Genomic DNA, 27,378 nt, shown 5'->3' with positions numbered 1-27,378 from the left:
TGCTTTTGAACTGTGGTGTTGGAGAAGACTCTTGAGAGTCCCTTGTACCGCAAGGAGATCCACCCAGTCCATTCTAAGGGAGATCGATCCTGGGTGTTCATTGGAAGGACTGATGCTAAAGCTGAAACTGCAATACTTTGGCCACCTCATGCGACGAGTTGACTCACTGGAAAAGACTCTGATGCTGGGAAAGGTTGGGGGTGGGAGGAGAAGGGGACGACCGAGAATGAGATGGTTGGATGGCATCACTGACTCTATGGACATGAGTTTGAGTGAACTCCGGGAGTTGGTGATGGATAGGGAGGCCTGGCATGCTGTGATTCATGGGGTCGCGGAGAGTCGGACACGACTGAGCGACTGAACTGAACTGATAGGTATTTAAACTTTTCTTTCATTGTAATTTCCAAAACATAATCTGTCCTGATAAAACATTGTGTTAGGTAGTATGAAGTTCAGTTCAGTCGCTCAGTCGTGTCCGACTCTCTGCGACCCCATGAATCACAGCACGCCAGGCCTCCCTGTCCATCACCAACTCCCGGAGTTCACTCAGACTCAAGTCCATCGAGTCGGTGATGCTAGGAGAATAACTTAATTGGATTAGTAATCAGATTCTGGTCCCAGTCTTCCTGTTATCAGGTCATTGAACTCTTTCTGCTCTGGTTCCCCAGTTGAAATGGAAGGGATCAGATGTGTGAGCTTCTGAGGTTTATTTTAAAAATTTAGTCATTCCTGTTTTATTGGCATTTTTCTAAAGCTGATAAAAGAGTAAAAGTTCTGCTTATGATACTCTTCATATAAAGCACTTAATTTGTTTCAATATGAAGTAAGTTAGACTAGATTCTGAAGTGGTTTAGTCAGTGGATGACTAAAACAACTTTTTTATGAGATGGTCTCATGTAGAAATCAGTTTCAAAATACTTTCTCTGACAACTTGGAACTTAAAAACCAGGATCTCATTTTAAGTGAGATTAATCATTGTAAGAAATCTGTCATTAGCACGTATCTTATTTCTATTATGATATTTTAAAATAGTAACTCGAAACTATTTAGTTGACTTTTTTCTGCTATGACTTTCATTGAAATACTATTTCCATAGTCATTCTCCCTGACTGAGTTCCTTTTCCTGAGAATAAAGGATTGAGCTCATACCTTTGCACAAGTATCTAGAGAGTATTTTAAGCTTGGCATGGTCAAACCTGGCTGACTCAGTTAGTATGTGGCCAGACTAGCACATGCGAACATTTTTTAAGTTCCAAGCCACAAATTGTGCTTTCAATGAACACAGACCTGTATAAAATGAACACTTAAGCCTTGAATAGCACAGACATTCAAAATGCCCCTTGGCTTGGTGACTGATTGCCAGTGAGGCTCCTGCTTGACCTGCATGTTTTTTCCTGTGCTGGAAGCAGTGTCAGGAGCAGAGTCAAGAGAGGGTCTGGTCCTTTGGCACTCTGCTACCCTCTGCTTTGGGCAGAGAAAAAGGCTGCTGTTTTACTTCTTAAACTCTTACCATATGGAAAGTTTCTATAAATAAACCTTGAATTTATGATTGGTCTTCTAAATTTGTAACCTCTTCCGTCTGTGACTAAAGCCAGTATAAATGCCTATTTAAACATACATACGTCTTCCCAGGTGGCTCAGCAGTAAAGAATCTTCCTGCTGAGCAAGAGCCATGAGTTCGATCCCTGGGTCGGGAAGATCTCCTGGAGAAGGAAATGGCAACTTGCTCCAGTATTCCTGCTTGGAAAATCTCATGGACAGAATAGTCTGGCAGACTACAGTCCATGGAGTCACAAAGAGTTGGACACGAACAACTTAGAGACTAAACAACTGCATACCAAGTTGGATCATTTCAGTGAGAAAGATCACCATCCACAGTATCTAAATAGTCAATTCAGTTAATTTTACCTTTGTCCATTGGCATGGATGAGGACCTCATTTTTTTTTTTATCAAGCAAAAACTGGTCAGCTGGTGGTGTTTGGTGAATCCACTTTGACTTTTTTGTGCATGAATTGTTGGTATAATTATGTAGCATACATATTCATGAAGATGTTAAAGTACATTAAATTTCTGACAGACTGAATTGTTTAAATGTACTAAATGAACTGACTTTTTAGTCTTTTTAATATTTTAATTTTTTAGCTGCTCCGTGGGGCATGTGGAATCTTAGTTTCCCTGACCAGGAATTGAACATACTCCCCCTGCAGTGAAAGTGCAGAGTCTTAACCACTGGACCACCACTGAAGTCCTGATTTTTTAGTAGAATCCTATCGTTATACATTTTGTAAATTTGAGTCTGTCCGACCTTCAGTCAACAAGTGCATAATGGGCATCTGTTACATGCCAGACACTAGGTCTTGGGGGATATGCTGCTGCCGCCAAGTCACTTCAGTCGTGTCCGACTCTGTGTGACCCCATAGGCGGAAGCCCACCAGGCTCCGCCGTCCCTGGGATTCTCCAGGCAAGAACACTGGAGTGGGTTGCCATTTCCTTCTCCAATGTGTGAAAGTGAAAAGTGAAAGTGAAGTTGCTCAGTCGTGTCCGACCCTTAGCGACCCCACAGGCTGCAGCCTACCAGGCTCCTCCATCCATGGGATTTTCTAGGCAAGAGTACTGGAGTGGCTTGCCATTGCCTTCTCCGCTTGGGGGATATAGAGTCATATAAAAGATGTTACCTGTTCAAACACGTAAGAGATGAGCAAAAAAGAAACCTGATGACAGGAGAATGTTTTATCATCCTAGTGGAGAAATGGATAAATGCCATTCCATGCAGGTGTGGCAGAGAGGTCAGTAGATTCACTCTGGGGAATTGGAAAAGGTTATAGAAAAATGTTTCAGTGGAATCTTGAATAACAGTATTTATAACAGAGGTTGTATTTTATTGTGTACCTACTCTGTACTAGGATTAGTTAATGTTACCTACCAGGGAAAAAGTCTGGGGTTGGGGAGTGGGGGAACTTTCAAGGCAATAGGAGAAACAGCAGAGCTAGGAAAGATTGTGTGTTCTAGAAGGAAGAAGTTGGGTATGATTAATGAGGAGGGGGAGAGAGGCCAGTGGACACGTGCAAAGGCTGGCAAGACTGGATGGGATCAGATGATGAAGGACCCAGATTGCCTGTCTCTGCCGTCAGGTTTTTGTTCTTGTTTCTGTGCCCACAGGGCGTTTCTCCTGTCTGCCTTTTTTTTTTTAAAGTCCAACTTTAGGGCACTTCTGTGAAGCTTTCCTTTGCTTTTCTCAAAGGTTATTGATTTTTTTTTTAACTGAATGATTGCACAAAGAGAGTGTACATTATAATAGGACATTCCATTTCTTGGACTGTTTCTTGGATTTAGTATGATCTCCCCAACTGGTTTCTCAACTCCTGTAGGACAGAGACTGAATCCTGTTTAACGCCTAGTATAGTGCTCAGCCCACCAGGGGGACTTAAGAAATATAAAATGAATGGATGAATATGAAACATTTTATAGACATCAACCATTGAGACAGCCCAGCTACAGTGGTTGAGATTGCCTACATTTTGTAAAATTTTTTGAGATTGCCTGCATTTTTAAGAGGCATTTAACAGTGGTAAGAGCAATTTTCAGAGGTACAGGTCAGTTGTCGTTTGTATGTAAAACGAGTTGATCAGTATCTCATAGGGTTGTGAGAATTAAATTAATTAGCACATTTAAGCACTGAGAATGGGTGCCTAGCATATAGTTAGTGTTCAGTCAGTGTTGCCTGTATCTAGCTCCACGTGTCTGGGCCTTTTGGCCAGTGACACTCAGCTGCTGTTGTGGGTGTGGAGAGAATAGGAAGCAGATATATAGCTGGGCACCGCTGAAACCAACACCTTGTAGGAACTGGAAGAACTGCTTATATGGCATGAACTTTTATTTTTCTGTTTGTGTTTTAGTGATCGAAGGGGTGTGATTGGCATGGAATTGAATTTCATCTGTCTGTGGGAATTGTAAACAAGGTAGGTCCCAGGTTTATTTACACTTTGCTGCCTTCTTTTCTAAGGTGTTTGTTAGTATTTTCAGTTCTACTGAACTTGGATTGATTGAATTTGGTTATTATTTAGGGAAACACTCATCGTGGCCCCGTAATGGCCCTATGATAGTTTGTCTAGCGTTGTGGACTACATCTAGGGTCTTGTCAGAGGGTATTGAATGCCAGTAAGCAGCACAACCAATTTAAACTTTTGGTGGTCATAGAACTGAACTATGAACACACCCACCCACCCCCCACCCACCACTCCCCATGACCCACTCCTGAGGAGCCAGAAGTTCTTGTATTGGAGCCATTGTATAAACTAGCTTGGGCTGGTGGGAGATAAGAAGCCAACTAATTCTTCTGGTTACTAAAATTCAGTAGCCTGTGTGAATGGTGACTAGATGCAATCAAAGGGCTTATCGTGACAGTGGCCAGGCCATGCTGACAACTGTAACTCCAGCCAGTTATTGCTGATAACTATAAATTTTGTTCCCGATGACAGAATCGTCTGTCCGTCTGTAACCACTAGAGTCTTATTTGACACAGCATGCTTGTGTTCCTATCTTAAGCTCCTGAGCCTGAACAAAAGTACACCAGTTATGACTTTGACTTATTTATCTGTCTTGTATCAGTTCAGTTCAGTCTCTCAGTCGTGTCCGACTCTCCGCGACCCCATGAATCACAGCACGCCAGGCCTCCCTGTCCATCACCAACTCCCGGAGTTCACTCAAACTCATGTCCACAGTCGATGATGCCATCCAGCCATCTCATTCTCTGTCGTCCCCTTCTCCTCCCGCCCCCAACCTTTCCTAGCATCAGAGTCTTGTATCAGATGCCCACAAAAAGAGTTATAGACGGCAGCTTTGTGCAGCTCTGCAAGCCTATTTCTGGCAGAACATCTCCTGTCAAAGTAGAGATGAGTGCTGTTTCAGGCAGTTTTAGTTTTCTGTATTCTTAGGTGTGTGGAGACCCCTTTCCTCATTGGGGCAGGAAACCTGGATCATTTGGAGGGTGAAATTGGTCTCCAAAAAACCAATGAGAGTACTCCCAACGATCTTCCAACCAGGAATCCTGTGAACTTGACCATGGAGTTCTGTGGGCTGATGACAGTTCTTTGGGCTTTTGCTGCACCTGCACTTAGAACAGGTTCTTGAGACTGTCTTCCAGTTACAAAGAACAGGAATGACTGATACCTTGCTACAGGGAAAAACAGTCAAGCCACTTCCTATAGCAGAAGGAAGGGAGGCAGAGAGAGTAAAATTTAACTTTTGCAGAACAACCTTCATCGTCATCTGGTGGCCTGAATTTTCAGAGTCTGATCTAAGTGTGCAGTCAGGAAATTATCTTTTTTTATTTGCCTGCTTTTTATTTGGGTATAATGAACAGGAACTATTTTATGGAAATACTCTAAGAATTAATGGAAAGGTAAGAAACATTTATTGAATGCCTACTGAAGGTTAGGCATGGTACTGTAAACTTTAAAGTTCATCAGTATTACAATTTTTCAAGTCTAGATGGATTAACACTGTGAATACCACCATTTTGAACTATTTTGACTCTTATTATACACAGGGGAGATAGAATTATACATTAATAGGTTATTTCATTTGTATCTGCTGGAACATTCTTTATGGAGAAAGAGGGAAAATACCTACATGACATGGCTTTTTGTTTTTATTTTCTGGGCTTGCTACTGATTTAGCCAAAGTCAGAGGAGACGCACAGGTCTGAAATTAGAGACACCTGTGCTGTTTTGGAAGCTGAGACTTGACCCAGGATTTGCTGGAGTTGGTGCCAAGGGGAGGTCAGAGTAGGTTAATATTTTCATAGCTCAAAGCAGATGTGAATTATGGTTGTTTGTAGGTGCATTTTTGCTTGATCTTTGTAGTTACAAATAGGGTAAATATTTTAAAATACAGTACTGCTGTTTTGGGAAACTTCTGCAAAAGTCCCTGAACCAATGCAAATTAATATTCTCCAAAAATACCAAAAAAATACCCCGTGTGGATGTTTTGACTGACTGAGGGAATTGACCGTTGTCATCAGACATGTAAAGAAATTACCATAGGTTCTTTTAAAGCAATTTGATTTCCTGCTTTCAAATTTTTAACAATTCTTCTCAGAGGGGCTACCATCTCTATCTCAGCACATGCAGTAATGTGAGGTTAGAATAAATTGTTACTCTCTTCTGGGGAAAGGAAAGTAAGTTGAAGTGTTCCTTCTCCTTAATTCCACGTTTAAGATTTCCAAATCTATTGTCTTTATACTCTTAAGATAGTAAGATTTTGTGGTCTTTGCCAGGTCTATAATTACCCAGAGATGCAATGCTGTTCTTTATTGGGCTGAAGCGAAACATTAGTATTTCTTAATCTATGAAAAATTTCCTTTTTATTTTCCTGTCAAATGAATTACTGTACTTTTCCTCTTGGCTACTTCCTTTCTTTAGTCAGAGGAACTCTTAATAGTATAATTTTCCTTCCATACTTCAGCAAACAAATACCACTTTAAAAAAGAAAAAAAAAAAAGCCTTATTGAGGCCTAATTTATATACTGCAAAATTTGTCTTTTTGAAGTGTACAATTCAGTGATTTTCAGCAGATTTGTAGAGTTGTGTACTCATTGCATGACAGTGGTACTTTTCCAGCACCCCAGAAAGATCTCTTGTAAACACCACTTTTTAACTTCCTTTAAAGTCATCCATAAATTTTGTTAAGTTCTGCACCAAATGTAATCTTCCTATAAAGTTTCCTAGCATTCTATCGCATGTGTTCTTTCCCCCTTTTATTTTTATATTAGTTTCTTATTGTACAACAAATTTAATCATCTTTTTGTCATTTTAAGTCCATTCTCTCACCACTTTTAAAATTGGAGAAATTTCCCCATACGAAAGGCTTCTGTGTTTCCCTTCTTGGACAGGTTATGAAGGAGTAGAGTCTGTACTTGCTGCTGTCACTTTCACATCTCTGTTCACTTTTTAACCGACTGCAGTCGTTCACCACACATTGTGCCAGCCGTGAGGGGGTGTGTGTGTTTTAGTGGGGAGGGGTGCTGAAGTCCAGCCCAAGCCCTGCTTATCAATCTACGTGCCCACCCAAATAATATGTCTTTTTTGAAAATTTGCATTTACGTACCCTGTGGTCTCACTGAAGTCACCAGTCACTATTTTTTCCGTATTACTAAATCAGTGAATCCTTTTTTTTTTTTTTTGATTAAAAAATATTTGGCTGCGATGGGTCTTAGTTGCGGCAGGCAGGATCTTTAATTGCAGCATACAGACACTTAGTTGTGGCTTGTGGGATCTAGTTCCCTGACCAGGGATCAAACCCTTGCCTTGGAAGCGCAGAGTCTTAGCCACTGGGCCACCAGGGAAGTCCCAAATCAGTGAATATTTCTTTCTTCATATTAATTTGTTCATTAGGTATTTGTTGAGCACCTTCTGTGCCAGGCACTGTGTTGGGGAAGCACCCCTCTGAGGCATTTTGACACTCTTTTATACACACACACATAAATCTTTTATATATACATATCTTCTGTGACTTTGTATCTCCAGTGCCTAATAATAACAAAAAAAAAGCAGCTAGCTATTCTCTGCTGGGTTGTTTAGTATATGCCAGGCAGTATCCTAGCATTTTACATGTATTGTGTCATTTAATCTTCACAGCAGCTCTTTAAGTACTGTTATCTTCCCTTTAAAAATGAGGCTATCAAAGCACTAAGACATTTAGTAATTTGCTGAAAGTTACACAAATAGCATGTAGTGGGGTTGGAATTTGGTAAAGCTAGGATTCAAACCTGGGCACTGATTCCAGAATCTTACTTTTATTGTGTATTGTGGCCATGGAGTCTGACACACACATATATTTAATAAATACTGGTGAATGAGTGAACACTTACCTTTTCTGCACACTGGGCTTTTACTTTAGAGATGGCGGTGTTGAAGTTCTGCCCGCAGCACGCTTGTGCTTGAGGTTATACGAAAAGGAAGATAGGGGTTTAAGTTGCAGTGGCCTGAGTTCCTGTCTTACTCTCTGACTTCTGCTTCTTGATTCATTGCTCCTTGCTTTTTCCATGAAGAATGGTTCTGCTATTCTATCTTAATCCTTTAGGTAATGTTCACATTAAGTAAACAGTATTGATGTATTATCATTATCTAATTTATCGTCCACATTGTATATTTCCCCAGTTGTTCTAATACTGTTCTTTATAGATTACTTTAAAAATTTTGAAATCTAGAATTCAGTCAAGGAACACATTGCATTTAGGTGTCATATTTGTTGTTTAGTCACTTAGTCATGTCTGACTCTTTGTGACCCCATGGACTGCAGCACACCAGACTCCTCTGTCCTCCACTATTTCCCAGTTTGCTTAGATTCATGTTGATTGTGTCAGTGATGCTATCTAACCATGTCATCCTCTGCCACCCTCTTCTCTTTCTCCATTGCCCTCGATCTTTCCCAGCATCAGGGTCTTTTCCAAGGAGTTAGTGTCATATATCTTACTCCATGCTAGTCCCTTAGCTCTCTTTTAGGAAGGGGGAGGTGTCTTTCATGACAATAGCATTTTGGGAACCCAGTTATTTTGCATAATATCCCTTATTTGAATTTTTCTGTTCCCTCTTAAATAACTTCAGGGTAGATATTGTAGGCAGGATGTGTTGTCTTTCTCAGTGCTAACATCAGGAGGCCCATGATGTTGTGTCATTATCAGTGATGTTATATCTCACTGTTGGTTAAGTTTTCGTGTGCCAGATTATCCATTATAAATTTGCCTTTTCCCGTTTGCAGTGTATAATCTATTAGGGTAATAATAGTAATTTCCTTTTATATATCTTGAAGTAACGAAGTATCACGTGGTTGTTAAAATAGAAATGCCTCTTGGGACTTCCCTGGTTGTCCAGTGGCTAAGACTCTTGAGCTCCCAATGCAGGCATCCCTGGTTCGATCCCTGGTCAGGGAACTAGATCCCACATGCTGCAACTGAAAGATCCCATGAGCTGCAACTGAGACCTGGTGCAGCCAAATAAGTAAAGATTTTTTTTAGAACAAAAATGTCTCTCAGCCACACCAAACAGGCTAACAATGTTTAAAAACAGTATTATCTGCAAGGCAGCATGTGCAAAATGGAGTTCAGAGTTCATTTAATTTGAGCTTCTTTGTAATGTGAACTTTTAAGTGCAGAGTTTAAATATGATTGCTTAAGAGCCTTGGGATGAAAATCTAATTTTTCTTGGGTCATAGGCATTTTTTCTGATAACCTTTTCATAGTTAACTTTAGTGTATTCAACATTTTTCATAGTTTTCAGATAAATTCTTTCCTGCTCTTAAAATCCCTTCCTCCAGTGTTATTAGTGCCTTGAAATGATACAGCTCTCAGTGAGGGCCCTGGAGTTGATCTGGATCTGAATTCTGTCTCAGCCACTTAATCGCTAGATGGTCTTGAACAAGTTATTTAACCTTCCTGTACCTCAGTTTCTCCTCCTATAAGCTTGCTGCAGGTGTTAAATGAGCATTTGGCATGGTTTCTGGACACAGGTGTTTAGTAAGTGTTATATATTCTTCTTAGTCTGATGAGACTTGTCACGTATTACTCAGTGACTTTTCTCTTAAGTCCATACACTACACACACACACACATATAAACATACCTGTAGACTTGGTCCAAGCAAATAATCTTAGATGTTTCTTTTGCAATCCTGTCTCATCCTTTTCTTCATGAAACTTGGGGGAAATGTATTGAATAGATACTTTTAATTTAGAACACTTGTAGAATCCATATGTTAACCTTCTTCCCGCCCCTCCCTTAAATGTCTACATTTGCTGTATCCCACTTTGAAAATAACAGCCAGGAACTGCCTAGCCCTAGAAGAAAAGTGGTAGATATTCTTTTTACTTCAAACCACATGATCTTAATGCTTCCATGGAAATGTTTAAATTCACAGCACTGGTAGCTGCCCAATGTTTCTGCCCTGAGTTGGAGGCCACAGTTCATTGTGTGGCCGTCACTCTTAACTAAGGAGAATCATTGATATTTTTCAGTGGTTCTCCGTTGGAAAGGCATCATATCTGCAGAGAGCATTTGGAAAAGTATGGGTGCATGTTTGGTTGTCACAGTGACTTTTGAGGGAAGGAGGAGATGCAGCACTTGGATTTGGTCAGGGTTCAAGATAACAGTCCAGACAAGGAATTCCCACCCAAAGTGGCAATAGTGGTGCTGTTGAGAAAGTGAGCTAATTGAACCTAAAAGACTTGTTGAATTGGTAGATAATGTTTTACTTTTTACCTCAGTTATTTACAAACGGTTATTGCTTAAGGCAGGAAGTTTTCTGAAAATAACTTTTCAGAGCTGTAGTATATGATCTCTGAATTCTTCAAGGAGAAGTAGGCATATTATTTGGGAGAGTAAGATATTTTCCTGAAAAATCTGAAAGCATTGCCATTGTGAATGTGCATTGGTGGTGGTTAATCCCTAAAGTTAGGAGCAGTTGATTGAATGGTTAGAATGGTTTAGTGGCGAAAGAAAATTAGCATTATGGTCCTTTAGTAATCTGTGTATCTCCATGGTTAGTAGAAACAACCTAATTTGTGCCTAACATTCCAGTGATGCTTGAATATTGCTTGTGCTGTTCTTTCTTTTTCTAAAAGACCAAATGATGTATTTTTTTGGCAGATGAATATGTTTATATTAGGTATGTACTTGAACTTGTTGCAGCTTGTTTCACTTGAGCCTAATGTAGAACTTTGACAAAGATTTTAGGGAAGATAAGTATTCTCAATTTCCTAAGGAATGTTACACAAAATTTTTTGGACTGTGACTCATAGTTGGAGACATATTTTATATTAGAATCCAATTGGTCTATTAAGATGATTTTGTGACCTTTGTATTACAAATTGCAATATGAAAAATACCGCTGTAGGATATACTATGGTCATGAGATTGTAACCCAAGGTTTAAAATATTTCCCAATTATGTCTACGTCTTAAACATTTTTTTTTAATTATGATGTAAGAACATTTAAAATGAGATATACCCTGTAACAGATTTTTAAAGTGTACAGGACAGTGTTATCTATATGCACAATGTTGTATGCAGATCTTTAGAACTTATTTATCTTGCACACAGAACTGAATTTTGATTAGCACCTTCCATTTTAATGTTCTCCCTAGTCTCTGGTAAGCATCTTTCTGTTCTATGAGGTTGACAGTCTTCATACCACATGTAAGTGGAATCATGTGTTGTTTGTGCTTCTGTGACTGGCTTATTACACTTAGCAGTGTCTTCAGGGTTCATCTGTGTTGTTGCGTATTACAGGGAGTGTCTTTCTTTTTTAAGGTTGAATCATATGCCATTGTATGTATATATCACCTTTTAATTGATATTAAAAACTGGCTATTTGTTGTTTTTTGTGGTTCATTATGAATTTTAGAATTGTTTTTTCTCTTTCTATAAAAATTGCCATTGAGACTTCAATAGGGATTGCATTGAATATGTGGTCTCTTTGGGTAGTATTGACATTTAAACAATATTAAGAGGTGGCAAGAATACATAGAAAAGTGTACAAAAAAGATCTTCACGACCAAGATAATCACGATAGCGTGATCACTTACCTGGAGCCAGACATCTTGGAATGTGAAGTCAAGTGGGCCTTAGAGAGCATCACTACGAACAAAACTATTGGAGGTGATGGAATTCCAGTTGAGCTCTTTCAAATCCTGAAAGATGATGCTGTCAAAGTGTTGCACTCAATATGCCAGCAAATTTGGAAAACTCAGCAGTGGCCACAGGACTGGAAAAGGTCAGTCTTCATTCCAATCCCAAAGAAAGGCAATGCCAAAGAATGCTCAGACTACCGCACAATTGCACTCATCTCACACGCTAGTAAAGTCATGCTCAAAATTCTCCAAGCCAGGCTTCAGCAATATGTGAACCATGAACTTCCAGATGTTCAAGCAGGTTTTAGAAAAGGCAGAGGAAGCAGAGATCAAATTGCCAACACCTGCTGGATCATCGAAAAAGCAAGAGAGTTCCAGAAAAACATCTATTTCTGCTTTATTGACTATGCCAAAGCCTTTGACTGTGTGGATCACAATAAACTGTGGAACATTCTGAAAGGGATGGGAATCCCAGACCACCTGACCTGCCTGTTGAGAAACCTGTATGCAGGTCAGGAAGCAACAGTTGGAACTGGGCATGGAACAACAGACTGGTTCCAAATAGGAAAAGGAGTACGTCAAGGTTGTATATTGTCACCCTGCTTATTTAACTTATGTGCAGAGTACCTCATGAGGAACGCTGGGCAGGAAGAAGCACAATGTGGAATCAAGATTGCCGGGAGAAATATCAATAATCTCAGATATGCAGATGACACCACCCTTATGGCAGAAAGTGAAGAGGAACACAAAAGTCTCTTGATGAAAGTGAAAGAGGAGAGTGAAGAGTTTGGCTTGAAGCTCAACATTCAGAAAACGAAGATCATGGCATCTGGTCCCATCATTTCATGGGAAATAGATGGGGAAGCAGTGGAAACAGTGTCAGACTTTATATTTTTGGGCTCCAAAATCACTGCAGATGCTGATTGGAGCCATGAAATTAAAAGACACTTACTCCTTGGAAGGAAAGTTATGACCAACCTTGATAGCATATTAAAAATCAGAGACATTACTTTGCCAACCAAAATCCATCTAGTCAAGGCTATGGTTTTTCCTGTGGTCATGTATGGATGTGAGAGTTGGACTGTGAAGAACGCTGATCGCCGAAGAATTGATGCTTTTGAACTGTGGTGCTGGAGAAGACTCTTGAGAGTCCCTTGGACTGCAAGGAGATCCAACCAGTCCATTCTAAAGGAGATCAGTCCTGGGTGTTCATTGGAAGGACTGAAGCTGAAACTGCAATACTTTGGCCACCTCATGAGACGAGTTGACTCACTGGAAAAGACTCTGATGCTGGGAGGGATTGGGGGCGGGAGGAGAAGGGGACGACAGAGAATGAGATGGTTGGATGGCGTCACCGACTCGATGGACATGAGTTTGAGTGAACTCCGGGAGTTGGTGATGGACAGGGAGGCCTGGCGTGCTGTGTGATTCACGGGGTCGCAAAGAGTTGGACACGACTGAGAGACTGAACTGAAATCTTCCAATCCATGAACATGAGGTGTCTTTCCATTTGTTTGTGTCTTTAATTTCTGTTGTCAGTGTTTTATAGTCTTTCACTTCCTCAGTTTTGTTTCTTAGTGTTTTATTCTTTCTGATGCTGTTGTAAATGGGATTCTTAATTTCATTTTTAGGTATTTTGTTTATTAGTGTACATTAATTTTGTACCCTGCAGCTTTACTGTATTTATTAGTCTAATAGTTTGGGGTTTTGGTGGAGTCCATAGGGTTGTCTGTATATAAAAACATGTTATCTGCAAACAGGTCCAGTGTTACTTGTTACTTTCTGACTTGGATGCCTTTATTTTTTTTTTTCTTGCCCTATTGCTTTGCCTGGGACTTCTGGTACTCTGTCAAGTAGAAATGGTGAGAGTGGGCATCCCTGCCTTGTTCCTGCTCTTAGTGTCCAGTTTCAGTTTTTCACTGTTGAGTATGATGTTAGCTGTGGGCTTTTTCTGTATGGCTTTTCTTATGTTAGAGTAATTTCTGTTTATTCCTCGTTTGTTGAACATTTTTTTTTTATCATGAAAGAGTGTTGGATTTTATGAAATGCTTTTTCTGCATCTGTTGAGAGGACCATGTGGTTTTTATTAATTTTTTTAAAATGCTGTGTATCAGATTAATTGATTTGAATATGTGGAACTATCCTTCAGTTCAGTTTCTCAGTCGTGTCCGACTCTTTGCAACCCTATGGACTGCAGCACACCAGGCCTACCTGTCCATCACCAACTCCCAGAGTTGACTCAAACTCATGTCTGTTGAGTCGGTGATGCCATCCAGCCATCTCATCCTCTGTCGTCCCCTTCTCCTCCTGCCCTCAATCTTTCCCAGCATCAAGGTCTTTTCAAATGAGTCAGTTCTTCACATCAGGTGGCCACAGTATTGGAGTTTCAGCCTTAGCATCAGTCCTTCCAATGAATATTCAGGACTGATTTCCTTTAGGATGGACTGGTTGGATCTCCTTGCAGTCCAAGGGACTCTCAGGAGTCTTCTCCAACACCACAGTTCAAAAGCATCAAGTCTTTGGCGATCAGTTTTCTTTCTAGTCCAACTCTCACATCCATACATGACTACAGGAAAAACCATAGCCTTGACTAGATGGAGCTCTGTTGGCAAAGTAATGTCTCTGCTTTTTAACATGTTGTCTAGGTTGGTCATAACTTTCCTTCCAAGGAGTAAGTGTCATTTAATTTCATCTGCAGTGATTTTTGAGCCCCCCCCCCAAATAAAGTCTGTCACTGTTTCTACTGTTTCCCCATCTATTTGCAATGAAGTGATGGGACCAGTTGCCATGATCTTAGTTTTCTGAATGTTGAGTTTTAAGCCAACTTTTTTACTCTCCTCTTTCACTTTCATCAAGAGGCTCTTTAGTTCTTTGCTTTCTGCCATAAGGGTGCTGTCATCTGCATATCTAAGGTTATTGATATTTCTCCCAGCAATCTTGATTCCAGCTTGTGCTTCATTTAGCCCAGCATTTCTTATGATGTACTCTGCATATAAGTTAAATAAGCTATCCTTCATCCCAGAAATATCTATTTACTCCACTGCTGACCTTGGCTAAGCCACCTTCATTTCTCTTAGACTTCTCCAGTAGCCTCCTAATTTCACTCCCTGTTTCCTCCTCATGTTCTACCCCCACTCAACTCTGTTCTCCTTTCCACTGTATGAATGATGGTTTAATTTATTTTTTTGCCATGCAGCACAGCCTCTGGGATTTTAGTTCACTGGCCAGTATAGAGTCCTAACCCTGGACCACCAGGGAATTCCCTGAAGATGATTTAAAAATATTATTCTGGTCACACTATCCCACTGATGATTGCTTTTTTTTTTTTAATACTTCCAGTCTGTGTGTTTTAATAAAACTTTAAAAATTAAAAGTTAAGGTGATCACCATTTTCAGATATCTAGAACAAGTTCCGTCATGGAACCCTCTTGTTCAGTAATGTTGAGGCCTAAACAGAGTCTTCCCATCCTAGTTCATTTGCTGTGCTCACCTTAATTCCCATGTAACACTTGACCCCCTTTTTTCATCTACTCTTTCTTTCAGATTGGCAGAAATGGTAGCTGCTCTGCATTTTGCTGTAACTTTTTTTGGAGGTGGGTGGTAAGCCGATGTGAGAGGAGATTTGGCATTTTAGAAGGCAAGATAGTGTGCTGAATCAAATAGCTCAGTATCTTCCATACCTATTTCATCATTTGTTTGCAGGAAAGGAACATGGATGTATGGAAATACAGAGTTGGGAGTCAGGAGGTTCGGGTTCTCCTCCTGGCTTTGCCATTAATTCGTCTGGTGACACTGAGCAAATTGCTAATAACTCTTCTGAGCTTTAGTTTCTTCATCATCTGAAATCATTGAATCCTGAAGCTTTCTTCATACCCTAAAATTCAGCAATTCTACCACCTTTTGACAAGGTTTTGAGACAGAGTCTCTTTATCTACTCAGCCATCCTGAATCTGAATGCCTCAAAGAAGGAAAATAAGTTTTAATCTATCACACTCTATTATGATGATGGAATATTTCCAGAATTGTGGTTATAAAATAGTGTGAACTTATAAAATACAACAGATAACAAATAATTATATACTGTATTTTTTACCACTGTGGGGGTGAAAAATGTAGATAAGCAGTTGCTTCCTGTGCACTTTCTGTGAAATGCTCTGTGGTCATCATTGTATGATCCACTTTAAAGAGCCTTTTGGGTTCTTCTTTACCGTATTTTACTTGAGTTGCAAGGCTAATTTCTTACGCCATTCTCTTTGTGTTATGTTTGTGCCTGGAGTGTATATAATTCAGCCAGAGGTGAAGCTGGAGAATTCATTGCTTTGAGAGTTGGAAACACTCCACTTACATCCTGAGGCAGTTTTGCAGGAGAATTTGGCACCAGGAAAGCTAAGGATACCAAAGTTATGACAGCCCTTTTTGTAAGCTGGGCCCCTGGTGTCACATACGGAGCTCAGGTTTCCTTATTACACCTTTTATTTCCATTAAACATTGTAGCTTTCTCTGAGGTACTAGTGAGCTGTCCAGCGACTGTATTTGCTTTCAGGTTATCTGAAAGATTGGTGGACGTCCATTAATGTCCTGTGAAAATAGTTGCAAAACACAATTCTGGTATTTTAACCAGTAGATTGTTTGGTGACACTCAGACTCTTAGGCTCTTTCACAGCCCTGTTAAAGGCTGTTTACCTCACTTGGTAAAAGAGATAGAACATGTGCCCTAAAATCTATCATCTGTTTCATTCCAGTGAGGCACTTACCATTGCAGTGCCTAACGAAGGGTACTATATCCAGCTCACTTGTAAGTACTCGTGGCCAGATTACCATCAACATGTTTTTCAAAGAGAAAGAACAGTGAACTGCATACTGTGTGTCTGTATAACACAGTGAACTGAATTTTTGGCAAATATAATTGTATCTCAAAGAAACTTATGGTATTCATATGTTGTTAGGGTAGGACTACTCTGATTTGTGCACAAACTGTGACTTTTTCAGGGGCACTGAAGTTAGACTAGACTGCCTTCCATCATCAGAGAAGGGTGTGTGTTTGGTGTGTGTGTGTGTGTAACTACTGATGGGTGTGGAGTTCTTATTTAAGGTGATGAAAATGTTCTGGAATTAGATAGTGGTGATGGACACACAGTTTTGTGAATGTACAAAAGACCAATTAATTGTCCATTTTAAAAGGGCAAATTTTATGGTATGGTAAGTGAGGCTTCCCTGGTGGCTGAAACAGTAAAGCGTCTGCCTACAATGCGGGAGACCCAGGTTCGATCGCTGGGTCAGGAAGATCTCCTGGAGAAGGAAATGGCAACCCACTCCAGTACTCTTGGAAAATCCCATGGACAGAGGAGCCTGGTAAGTTATGGTCCATGGGGTCGCAAAGAGTTGGACACGACTGAGCGACTTCACTTTCCTTAAGTGAGTTATAGCCCAGTAAAAGTGTTATTTTTTTTTAAAAGAAGGACCAAAATATCTGTCTGTGGGTAAGATGTATACCTTTTTTGCTGGATAAAATGTGAAATTTTAGCACGTGGGATGCTTTTATTAAAGATACAGTATGTCATCATTTTTCTAAAGGCTTATGCCAACTTGAAAATCATAATTATAAAGGAAATTTTTTTTTATTGAAAGACTGTGAAATTTAAAATTCTGTAGTATATGACTATGGTTGAGCATGGGAAAGGAGTAAATTTATGTATGTAACGATCTAGAAATAGAAACATTACAGAAGAGAAAGCATGTTTGTCTAATAAAACTATAAAAATCGACTCATTCTCAAACAATGAGATACTATTTCACACACTTGAATTGTGCAACTATATCTAAAGTTTGATACTACCAATCATTAACACGGCTGTAGGGGAGAGAAACCCTAATATACTGTAGAGGGATGTGTAGTTTTTGGCAAGATTTTGTGAAGTTGGAAATGATCAAATCCTTAGAACAGCAGTTAAAGGGATATATAACTTTGCAGAGTGAACCTTGCACTTACGCAAAAGGACACATGTACAATTTTTATTTCAGTTAAGTTTGTAATAGGAAAAATTTAGAAACAAATGATCAGACTACAGAGTCTGATAATAAATATTGCAATGATATTTCAGTGCAATTTATTACTGTTATACAGGCAAGATGGACAAACCAGGTCTACCTGTGTCCACATAGGTAACTCCTGGAAACATTTTGTTCAGAAAAAAGAAAGCAAGTTACAAAAAGTTAAATGTGATACTACTTACAAATGTTAAAAACAAAATAATCTGTGTTGTCTGTGTATCAACATATATTCTGAAAATTTATGTTTTTAAAAACGTGGTTTCGAAGAAGATACATGAATTTTAGCGGTACTTTTTGAATAGACAAGTGCCTGAAGAACTGTGGTCAGAAGGCAAGATAGTTGTCTGAGGAGGCCTTACAGCTGACAGAAGAAAAGTGAAAAGCAAAGGAGAAAAGGAAAGATATACTCATCTGAATGCAGAGTTCCAAAGAATAGCAAGGAGAGATAAGAAAGCCTTCCTTAGTGATCACTGCAAAGAAATAGAGGAAAACAATAGAATGGAAATGACTGGAGATCACGTCAAGAAAATCAGAGATACCAAGGGAACATTTCATGCAAAGATGAGCACAGTGAAGGACAGAAATGGTATGGACCTAACAGAAGCAGAAGATATTAAGAAGAGGAGGCAAGAATACACAGAAGAACTGTACAAGAAAGGTCTTAATGACCTGGATAACTGCGATGGTGTGATCACTCACCTAGAGCCAGACATCCTGGAGTGTGAAGTCAAGTGGGCCTTAGGAAGCATCACTACAAACAAAGCTCGTGGAGGTGATGGAATTCCAGTTGAGCTATTTCAGATCTTGAAAGATGATGCTGTGAAAGTGCTCTACTCAGTATGCCAGCAATTTTGGAAAACTCAGCAGTGGTCACAGGACTGGTAAAGGTCAGTTTTCATTCCAATCCCAAAGAAGGGAAATGCCAAAGAATATACAAACTACCGCACAATTGCATTCATTTCACATACTGGCAAGGTAGAACTCCAGATCCTTCATGCTAGGCTTCAGCAGTACATGACCCAAGAAATTCCAGATGTTCAAGCTGGATTTAGAAAAGGCAGAGGAACCAGAGATCAAATTGCCAACTTCTGTTGGATCGTCGAAAAAGCAAGGGAATTCCAGAAAAACATCTACTTCATTGACTACAGCCTTTGACTGTGTGGATCACAACAAACTGTGGAAAATTCTTCAAGAGATGGGAATACCAGACCACCTTACCTGCGTCCTAAGAGATCTGTATGCAGGTAAAGAAGCAACTGTTAGATCCAGACATGGAACAACAGACTGGTTCTAAATTGGGAAAGGAATCCATCAGGGCTGTATACTGTCCCCCTGCTTATTTAACTTATATACAGACTACATCATGCAAAATGCCAGGCTGGATGAATTGCCAGCTGGAATCAAGATTGCCAGGAGAAATATCAGTAACCTCAGATATACAGATGACACCACCCTTATGGCAGAAATTGAAGAGGAACTAAAGAGCCTCTTGATGAAGGTGAAGGAGGAGAGTGAAAAGGCTGGCTTAAAACGCAACATTCGAAACACTAAGTCATGGCATCTGGTCCCATCACTTCATGGCAGACAGATGGGGAAAAAATGGAAACAGTGACAGACCTTATTTTCCTGGGCTCCAGAATCTCTACAGATGATGTCTGCAGCCATGAAATTAAAAGATGCTTGCTCCTTGGAAGAAAGCTATGACAAACCTAGACAGCATAGTAGAAAGCAGAGACATCAGTTTGCCAACAAAGGTCCCTGTAGTCAAAGCTATGGTTTTTTCCTGTAGTCATGTATGGATGTGATAGTTGGACCATAAAGAAAAGCTGAGCATCAAAGAATTGATGCTTTTGAACTGTGGTGCTGGTGAAGACTCTTGAGAATCCCTTGAACAGCAAGGAGATCCAACCAGTCCATCCTAAGGGAAATCATTGGAAGGACTGATGCTGAAGCTGAAGCTCCAGTACTTTGGCCACCTGATGCGAAGAGCTGACACATTGGAAAAGACTCTGATGCTGGGAAGGATTGAGGGCAGGAGGAGAAGGGGGCGGCAGAGGAAGAGATGGTTGGATGGCATTTACTCAATGGACAGGAGTTTGAGCAAGCTCCTGGAGATAGTGAAGGATGGAGAAACCTGGCGTGCTGCAGTCCGTGGGGTTGTAAAGACTCAGACTGGACTGAACAACTCAACAACAGTAACAGCAAGGCAGAGAGTATGGTAGAATGAGCAGCAAAACCAAATTACCTGAGTTTTCTGTTTCAATAAAAGTCAGAAGCAAATATGGCCATGTGTTATAATTGTTGTATTTGAGTTTGCTATATTACACATTACTGTATTTTAAATTCTCTCATAACTAAAAATTAAAAAAATCAAAAAAGTGAAAAAAATCATACAGCGTCAGTTTAAAAAAATCAGTTGGCCTACATATTTTTCCTCAATGTGTTCATAATTACAGTCAAAGAAATGATCCATTGCTAATGGTCATAGATTATAGAGAAGTGCAAAAAGTGTATGTGCTGAGTTATGTCATATTTTCATTTTAAAATACTCATATCCATATTTGCATATTTTATCCTGATTGAAAAATGCTTTATCAGCATAGTAGTGTTACACAGATAGCACATTAGTTACTAGTCTGATTGAGTTCTTAAAGATGCTCGAGTTTTTATGTTTTATAGTTAGAACTTGGCTTTTCCTCTGTGAGAGCACCTATGTTTTTTGGTCGTCCTGTGGGAATGCTGCCTGGGAAGGGGCACAGAACTCCCTTCATGTGCTCTTCCACACACTTTGAGTCTGAGGAAGACTGTCAACTATTATGATACTGGCAGGCACCAATGTCATTGTTTGACTTAAAAGTTGATTTATCATTAATATTATTTTTAATAAGCCCTTACTGTATATAATGAGAAAGTGTGATTTACCAGATGGACGTGTACTTTTGAAGAGCTCCTCAGAATAGAACTTCTTGCATCTGAACAATGGAGTGGAGGAATAGATGATGATTGATTATTTTAGCTACTCAGCTTAAACCTTAGAGAAATAGCACAAGATGCTGCTGCTGCTAAGTCACTTCAGTCGTGTCCGATTCTGTGCGACCCCATAGATGGCAGCCCATCAGGCTCCCCCATCCCTGGGATTCTCCAGGCAATAACACTGGAGTGGGTTGCCATTTCTTTCTCCAATGCACGAAAGTGAAAAGTGAAAGTGAAGTCGCTCAGTCATGTCCGACCTTCAGCGACCCCATGGACTGCAGGCTTCCAGGCTCCTTCGTCCATGGGATTTTCCAGGCAAGAGTACTGGAGTGGGCTGCCATTGCCTTTTCTGATAGCACAAGATATGTGTGCCTTTATAAGACTCAGGAAATCCTCAGTATTTATCTTTTAAAAAAAATTTATTTCTGTGTTAATTTGGCCATGCCTCATGGCATGTGGGATCTTAGTTCCCCTGACCGGGGAATGAACCCATATCCCCTACATTGGAAGCACAGAGTCTTAACCACTGGACTGCCCAGTATTTATCTTTTAAGTAACAGGCTTGGCTCTGGATATTCTCCCTATAATAATCCCAGTTTCCTTTCTGTCACTGTTAGAGGTAAGGATGTGACTAGGATCTTTTCTGTTTAGTGTAGAGAATGTTCTCTTCCTAGTTTCACTTTTTTCCAAGAAATAATTTGAGTTTTTATATTTTAGATTGAGTTTTCAAGTTAGACTTTCCCCTAGAGCAGTATCATTATTTTTTTTAAAATTGCAGTATAATTGACATGTAACATTATATGAGTTTCAGGTATACAACATAATGATTCAATATCTGTATATATTGTGAAATGAATACCTCAGTAAGTGTAGTTAACATCTGTCACCATACATAGTTACAGTTTTTTTGTCTTGTGATGTGAACTTTTTTTTACAGTCTTGGTGGTGGTGGTGGTGGTTTAGTCGCTAAGTCGTGTCCGACTCTTGTGACCCCGTGGACTGTAGCCTGCCAGGCTCCTCCGCCCATGGGATTCTCCAGGCAAGAATACAGGAGTGGGTTGCCATTCTCTTCTCCAGGGGATCTTCCAGACCCAGGAAAAGAACCCAGGTCTCCTGCATTGCAGGCAGCTGAGCCACCAGGGAAGCCCCTTCAGATAAGCAGTACAGTATTATTAACTGTAGTCACCATGCTGTACATTATATCCCATGACTTATTTCCCTTATAACGGGAAGTTTGTACTTTTTTCAACCTCCTTTACTCATTTTGCCCACCCTTTCACCCAGCTCTGGCACTCACCAATATGTTCTCTGTATCTATGAGCTGTTTGTTTCTTTGTTGGAACCTTTAATTCCACATGTGAATGAGATCATCTGATATCTATCTTTCTCTGTCTGACTTATTTCACTTAGCACAATGCCCTCAGGGTTCATCCATGTTGTCACAAATGACAAGATTTCATTCTTTTTCATGGCTGAGTAATATTCCATTGTTTATTTTTAAAACTGCATTTTCTTTATCCATTCATCCCTTGATGGACATGTAGGTGTTTCCACGTCCTGGCTGTTGCAAGTAATGCTGCATTGAACATGAAGATACATATATCTTTTCAAGTTAGTGTTTTTGTTTTCTTGCGATAAATACCCAGAAGTGGAATTGCTTGATCATGTTATTTGTTCTGTTTTTAATTTTTAGGAGAACCTCTATACTGTTTTCCACAGTGGCTGCACCAGTTTACATTGTCACCAGCAGAACACAAGAGTTCCCTTTTCTCCACATTTCCCCCGGTACTTGTTATTTCTTAATTTTTTGATGATAGCAAACTATCGCACAATTGCACTCATCTCACACGCTAGTAAAGTCATGCTCAAAATTCTCCAAGCCAGGCTTCAGCAGTATGTAAACCATGAACTCCCAGATGTTCAAGCAGGTTTTAGAAAAGGCAGAGGCACCAGAGATCAAATAGCCAACATCCGCTGGATCATGGAGAAAGCAAGAGAGTTCCAGAAAAACATCTATTTCTGCTTCATTGACTATGCCAAAGCCTTTGACTGTGTGGATCACAATAAACTGTGGAACATTCTGAAAGAGATGGTAATACCAGACCACCTGACCTGCCTGTTGAGAAACCTGTATGCAGGTCAGGAAGCAACAGTTAGAACTGGACATGGAACAACAGACTGGTTCCAAATAGGAAAAGGTGTACGTCAAGGTTGTATATTGTCACCCTGCTTATTTAATTTATATGCAGAGTACATCATGAGGAACGCTGGCCTGGAAGAAGCACAAGCTGGAATCAAGATTGCTGGGAGAAATATCAATAACCTCAGATATGCAGATGACACTACCCTTATGGCAGAAAGTGAAGAGGAACTCAAAAGCCTCTTGATGAAAGTGAAAGAGGAGAGTGAAAAGGTTGGCTTGAAGCTCAACATTCAGAAAACGAAGATCATGGCATCTGGTCCCATCACTTCATGGGAAATAGGTGGAAAAACAGTGGAAACAGTGTCAGACTTTATTTTTTTGGGCTCCAAAATCACTGCAGATGCTGATTGCAGCCATGAAATTAAAAGACGCTTGCTCCTTGGAAGGAAAGTTATGACCAACCTTGATAGTATATTAAAAAGCAGAGACATTACTTTGCCAACCAAGGTCCGTCTAGTCAAGGCAATGGTTTTTCCCGTGGTCATGTATGGATGTGAGAGTTGGACTGTGAAGAAAGCTGATCGCCGAAGAATCGATGCTTTTGAACTGTGGTGTTGGAGAACACTCTTGAGAGTCCCTTATACTGCAAGGAGATCCAACCAGTCCATTCTAAAGGAGGTCAATCCTGGGTGTTCATTGGAAGGACTGATGCTAAAGCTGAAACTGCAATACTTTGGCTACCTCATGTGACAAGTTGACTTACTGGAAAAAACTCTGATGCTGGGAAAGGTTGGGGGCGGGAGGAGAAGGGGACAACAGAGAATGAGATGGCTGGATGGCATCACCGACTCTGTGGACATGAGTTTGAGTGAACTCCGGGAGTTGGTGATGGACAGGGAGGCCTGGCGTGCTGTGATGCATGGGGTTGCGGAGAGTCGGCCACGACTGAGCGACTGAACTGAACTGAAGGATGGTTTTCTCTGCCTCTGCTCTTTCCTTTTCTGCCTAGCTTTTGAAGGCATGTCAGTACTCTAGAGACATTTGGAAGTGTTTACATAAATATGCCATGTTTGGGGCCAACGGTGGTGTTTTGTTTATTTTGCTGCATTTGGTCATTATCAACTTAAATGGTTAATGTCTTCTATATATACAACATTCTTTAAGGATGTTCTCTCCCCCACTGCCAAAGGAGGTCCTTCAAGTTAGAAGCACACTCATGTCAGGAATGTTTGGGCTTCTCAGCTGTAATCTTGTTTCATTAATTATCTTAATGGTGACAGGAAACAAACTACTTCAGTTAAATGTTATATTGGAGTTTTTTCCCGGTAGACATTTTTGTGTTTTTTAAAGATGCACTTAACTCATGAAGGTAGGGATCTGTCAGTGTGCAAAGAAAATTTGTGTCATCTCCCCGAACTCCATTTGTGGGAAAAGTGAAAGTTTAAGCCAAAACCTGACTTGGAAACATAGTTTCTCTAGGGGATTTCAGATTTCTATCATGATTTAGTATCTTTTGGATTGTCCCATAAAAAAGTGGGAAAAGTAAGGTTTATGGTAGAAGTGGAAAACTTTTATGCCATTAAAAGTTTATCAGCATACATTCAGAAGTTACTGAGATCAATAACTTATTAAAGAGCACCTTTTTTTAAAAGAAAAATTGCATCTATATTTGTTGTCAGAATGCTGCATAAGAATGCTACCAAAGAATGGAATATAATATATTTAAATGAGAGAAATGCTTAAAAATAGTATTTGTTGAATTCTTACTCTGTGTCAGCATTGCTTTAGGTGCTTCTCATGTATTATCTCCTTTAGTCCTTGGGGTAACTCTGAACATCCTTATTACCTCCATAAGGGTTACTACTTAGCCTAAGGTCACACAGCCTAGTAAGTGGTAGTGTAGGCATGTGAAGTCAGGCTCTTTGACTAAAATACTCATGTTCTTCGTCACCATATTGGCTTTATAAAGTCACTATAGATTATTTATATCAAGTTTGCTCAAGTTTATGTCCATTGAGTCTGTCATGCTGTCTGTACCCTCTTTTCCTTTTGCCTTTTATTTTTCCCAGCATCAGGGTCTTTTCCAATGAGTTGGTTCTTCGCATCAGGTGGCCAAAGTAGTGGAGCTTCAGCTTCAGCATCAGTCCTTCCAATTAGTGTTGATTTCCTTTAGGATTAGCTGGTTTAATCTCCTTGCATATGCAGGCCACAAACATGTTTTTCAATCGGAGGTGTGAAACTGTGTCTAGCATTTAACAAATCATTTTACTTCTTACTACTACTTATCTGGAGAGCAAATTCTTTAAAAAAAAAAAAGGACTATTTTTAAATAGTATTATTTTTCAGTTTAAAATTTACCCTAAAGTGAGTATATTTTTGTGCAAAATATCTGAACACATCTCAATATTTTATATCTAAATCTAGAACTTTGACTTATATGGGTCTGTATGAGGTAGTTAATTAAACCATTCCACCAATATTTACTGAGCAGTTGAGCAGCTTCTCTACAAGGCCCTGTACTAGCTGGTTGGGAACAAACTGGGAAGAGAGTTAACATTTATTGTATACTTGTATTCCAGTTGGTCTTTAGGTCTTCATCTCATTAATCCTTATAATAACCCTGTTATGTAGGTCTTATCCTCATTTTATAGTACAGGAGACTTGAGGCATAGAGAATTTAAGCTTTTGTAACCTAAATGGCAGCTCTGAAATTGGAATCTGAGTCTGCTTGGCAGAGCAATCCATGCTCCTTTTCTGACTCACTGAGCTGTCTTGTGTGTGAATATGTTCCCTTTTTCTAAGAGCTTCTTATAATCTAGTCCAGGAATTTGCAAAGTGGAGCCTGCAAATGGACTGCTCAGGGTTCCTGATTTACTTTCAGAACTGTTTGTGCTAATACTAAGATGTTCTCTCTCATGTCACTGTGTTGATAGTTACATTGATGATGCAGAAGCAATGATGGGTAAGACTGCTGGCACCTTAGCATGAACCGAGGGAGTGGCCCCAACTGTGCTCAGAGTTGTGGTTTTTTTTTTTTTAACCACTGTGCACTTAACAGGGAAAGAAAAAAGTAGTTTCACTTACAAATATCCTTGATACAGCAATGTGAGGTTTTACTTATTTGGAGTTGGTAGTGTAGTGTATATACCTTTCTTATAAAAAATTGAGATATAGATCACACATAAAATTCACCTTTTAAAAGTGTACAATTCCTTATTTTTTAGTATGTTAACAAGGCTGTATAATTATTACCAGTGTCAAATTCCAGAACATCTTCATTACCCCCAAAGAAAGCCAATACCTACTGGCAGTTACTATTCTTCCCTGACCCCCAGCACCAAGCAGCTGCCAATCTACTTTCTGTTTGTATGGATTTTCCTATGCTATATTATTCCATTTGTATGGAATATATGTTGTCTTTTATGTCTGGCTTCTTTCACTGAACAGTGTTTTCAAAGTTCATCTGAGTAGTAGCTACTCTTCATTCTTTTTCTTTTCTAAACAGCTTAAATGAGATATAATTCAAATACTACACAATTCATCCATTTAAAGGGTACAGTTCAGTGTTTTTCAGTATATTCACAGATCTCTGGAACCATTACCACACTTGATTTTAGAATCTTTTTATCACCTCAGAAGAAACCTGTACCATTTGGTTATCACTGTCTCACAGTCTCCCTGCTCCTTTCCAAATAAAGAACCACTAGTTTACTTTCTGTCTCCATAGATTTCCCTATTCTAGACTTTCATATGAACAGAATCATATAGTATGATTTCATAATCTTTCCATTTTTTCCACATCCTCACCAAGATTTGTTTTAATCTGATTTTTTGGTTCCAGCAATCTTAATGGGTGTGATGTGGTATCTCACTGAGGTTTTTGTTTTATTTCATACTCCCTAATGACTAATGAGAATTGATGCTTTTGAACTGTGGTGCTGGAGAAGACTCTTGAGAGTCCTTTGGACTGCAAGGAGATCCAACCAGTCCATTCTAAAGGAGATCAGTCCTTGGTCTTCATTGGAAGGACTGATGCTAAAGCTGAAACTCCAATACTTTGGCCACCTCATGCGACGAGTTGACTCACTGGAAAAGACTCTGATGCTGGGAGGGATTTGGGGGCAGGAGGAGAAGGGGACGACAGAGAATGAGATGGCTGAATGGCATCACCGACTCGATGGACATGAGTTTGATTGCACTCCAGGAGTTGGTGATGGACAGGGAGGCCTGGCGTGCTGTGATTCACGGGGTCCCAAAGAGTCAGACACGACTGAGCGACTGAACTGAATGACTAATGATGCCCAGCATCTTTTTATGTGTTTATTGGCTGTTTATGTGCTTTCTTTGGAGAAGTGTATATTCAAAACCTTTGCCCATTTAAAGATTGATTTAATTGCCCTGTTATTATCACATTAAGAGTTCTTTATATATTCTGGATATTAATGCCTTATCAGATATATAATTTGTATTTTCTCCCATTCTTGTGGGAGAAGTCAGTTCTTGATTGTATCACTTGATGTGCAGAATTTAAACATTTTGATCGTCCAGTTAATTTTTTTCTTTGATTGTGCTTTCGGTATCATAGC

General features: G+C 39.8%; 1 protein-coding gene across 1 annotated transcript in view; it reads left to right on the top strand.

The window, feature by feature from the left end:
- The first annotated feature begins 3,902 nt into the window (after positions 1-3,902).
- MRTFA (myocardin related transcription factor A) overlaps positions 3,903-27,378 on the top strand; it is a 179,978-nt gene continuing 156,502 nt past the window's right edge. The window contains exon 1 of the mRNA XM_088837506.1: positions 3,903-3,960. The gene's annotated coding sequence lies outside the window, so the exon portion shown is untranslated. The remainder of the gene's footprint in view (positions 3,961-27,378) is intronic.

Source organism: Moschus berezovskii, chromosome 6, assembly GCF_049115385.1.
Source record: "Moschus berezovskii isolate FMDL1 chromosome 6, NW_MosBer_1.0, whole genome shotgun sequence".
Taxonomy (NCBI): domain Eukaryota; kingdom Metazoa; phylum Chordata; class Mammalia; order Artiodactyla; family Moschidae; genus Moschus; species Moschus berezovskii.
This window is presented reverse-complemented; position numbering and strand designations above follow the sequence as displayed.